General features: G+C 48.8%; 1 protein-coding gene across 2 annotated transcripts in view; it reads right to left on the reverse strand.

The window, feature by feature from the left end:
* EXOC6 (exocyst complex component 6) overlaps positions 1 to 2,888 on the reverse strand; it is a 64,086-nt gene that overhangs the window by 58,763 nt on the left and 2,435 nt on the right. The window lies entirely within an intron of this gene.

Raw genomic sequence — 2,888 nt, forward strand, 5'->3', positions numbered from 1 at the left:
ATAGTGGCCACCCTCAGCAAGTTTGCTGATGATACGAAGTTGGGAGGATTGGCTGACACGCCTGAAGGCTGTGCTACCATTCAGCGAGACCTGGACAGGCTGGAGAGCTGGGCAGTAAGAAACCGGATGAGGTTCAACAAAAGCAAGTGTAGGGTCTTACACCTAGGGAGGAATAATTGCATGCACCAATACAGGCTGGGGGATGAGCTGCTGGAGAGGAGCTCTGCAGAGAGGGACCTGGGCGTCCTGGTGGACGACAGGTTGGCCATGAGCCAGCAGTGTGCCCTCGTGGCCAAAAAGGCCAATGGCATTCTGGGGTGCATTAAGAAGAGCGTGTCCAGCAGGTCGAGGGAGGTCATCCTCCCCCTCTACTCTGCCCTGGTAAGGCCTCATCTGGAGTACTGTGTCCAGTTCTGGGCACCCTAGTACAAAAAAAACAGGGATCTCTTGGAAAGAGTCCAGTGGAGGGCCACAAAGATGGTGAAGGGCCTGGAGCATCTCCCCTGTGAAGAAAGGTTAAGTGAACTGGGTCTATTTAGCCTTGAGAAAAGACGACTGAAAGGGGACTTGATCCAGGTTTATAAATATCTGAGGTGTGGCGGCCATAGTGGTGAGGCCAGTCCCTTTTCAGTGGTACGTGGAGACAGGACGAGGGGAAACGGACATAAGCTGCAGCACAGGAAGTTTCGCATGAATGTGCGTAAGAACTTCTTTATGGTGAGGGTGACGGAGCACTGGAACAGGCTGCCCAGGGGGGTTGTGGAGTCTCCTTCTCTGGAGATATTCAAGTCTCGCCTGGACGCCTACCTGTGCGACCTGGTGTAGGGAACCTGCTTTGGCAGGGGGGTTGGTCTCGATGATCTCTAGAGGTCCCTTCCAACCCCTACAATTCTGTGATTCTGTGATTCCATTTTATATAATGAAGTGAATGTAGTTTCAGTCATCACGTGAAACAACAATATCAGTAGTTTCCTCGACTTAGAATCAATGGACCACTTGATGTGGCGTGGCTTAGGCACTATACATAGAATTATCCAACTTATTTCTTTCATTTATATTGCTTAGCAAGTAAAAGCTGCATCTTGTGCAGATGATAACACTCCCTTTTATGTTCAAGCTTTTCTTTATCAAAATAGATCTTGAAATCAGAAGTGGGGTTTTAGGCTTTTCAGTCTCACAGCAACTTACCAATTTTAACAGGCTGCTGAGCAGACCTCTCAGTCTTGGTTTTAAACATTTCTAATTCTGTAAAACAGCCAAATATTTCTATGGTGTCAGCCAGGCTTCTTCCAAAGCACTCAGCCAGATATAAATGTTCTTCAGTCCAAGTTAGTGGTTTGTACATAAGCACTAGGTGCTACATCACACAAACCCACACTGCTTTTCTACCAATTCTGAGTCACCAATGCAAAACTCCCTCTCTGGCAAGTCAGTGAGACAACAAGAAATCCCTATATGCCCATTTAAACAAAAAGGACAGAACCATGTATAAAAATCATGACTCTAAATATATTTATTAAAACTTTGACATTTTAAATGTATAACACAGATAAGAGATTTACATTGTCCCTTCCATATTTTATGCCTTTCTACCATCCACACTTGTGTTTCCCAAACATATCTGCTTTCTCTGTTCAACCCTATTTTCTCTATATCCTTCACATAAGTTGCTCTGATAAAAACTCTATTTTGGAGATTGTAGCAAAGCTACAATTATATTTAATATTTTGTTGCTATGTTTTTTGGGTTCGCTGTACTTTTTGCGGACGTCAGCTTCATTGTGCCTGGGCTTGTCAGCTCAAAGATGGCTGAACTGCCTCCAGGGCCAACTCAAGCCTGAAAACACCTCAGCTGCTTCTCTCAGCCAGAACTCATGAACTCTCAAGTGAAACTCCCCATCACACTCAGCTTCAGCACCTGTGCATGCTTGTCTGGTACTGGCTGAGTTGCAGGAGCAGTAAGGGGAAATGGAAGCAGCCTCGCGCAGCTTGTTCTGAGCTGGCTAAGACCAAGGTGGTGCCTGGGCTGCTCTACCATCACTATGCTCCTGTTCAGGCTCTGCCAGGACTGATGAGCCCTGGTCCTGTTCAAGTTCCCATACCGCAAACACCCACGCACCGCTCAGCGCTGGAGGGCAGCAGCCATATACAGTCAACTGTAGCATCACTCACTGTGAAGTACAAAATGACCCATTTTGTGTCCAGCAAGCACTTCTTTTCCTTAAGCTCCAGATGTACAGCTCCTCAGCATCCCAATTGTTTGCCCTTTCCTACATGCCAGCACACGGCAGCCATCAAGGAACCCGGTGGTGCGCTCTCAGCCCTGCAAACCGCCTCTTCCAGCTTCCCGCACATCAGATCTCCACATCTTCCCGAAGAGATAACCACCAATGGGCTGCCGCCCATGCCTCCTCACTTCAAAGGTCTCTCACCCACTGGCAGTGGAGTTCAACGTAAGCCCTCTCCCCCTTACATCAACACCATACCCGACCCACTGTCCCGAGACCCTCCCTTCTCTGAGCAGACCGGGCTGAGGGCACCGCTGCGCCTCTCCCAGACAGCACAGATCAAGCAAAATCCTTTCTTTGACGCTTCAATTACGCCATTTGCCAGTACTTGAGATTAAAAAAGGAACAGCCACGGAGGGCACGGCATGAATGCTGTCAAAAGCTTAGGACGGGGAATACGAACACAGTGGTGAAATTCGGACGACCGTTTCCACTCACACTGAATTATCGGTCTATCAACTGTGCATCGACTGGCCATACACAAACCCCCACCCGAAAACAGTTTTCGCTCCGGCTCCCAGCGCAGACCACCACGAAGGATGTTCCCGGCGAGTGCCGGGAGTCCAGCCCGCCGCACAGCCCAAACCTAGCAGGTCCCGGC

This window comes from Meleagris gallopavo, chromosome 8, assembly GCF_000146605.3.
Source record: "Meleagris gallopavo isolate NT-WF06-2002-E0010 breed Aviagen turkey brand Nicholas breeding stock chromosome 8, Turkey_5.1, whole genome shotgun sequence".
Taxonomy (NCBI): Eukaryota; Metazoa; Chordata; class Aves; order Galliformes; family Phasianidae; genus Meleagris; species Meleagris gallopavo.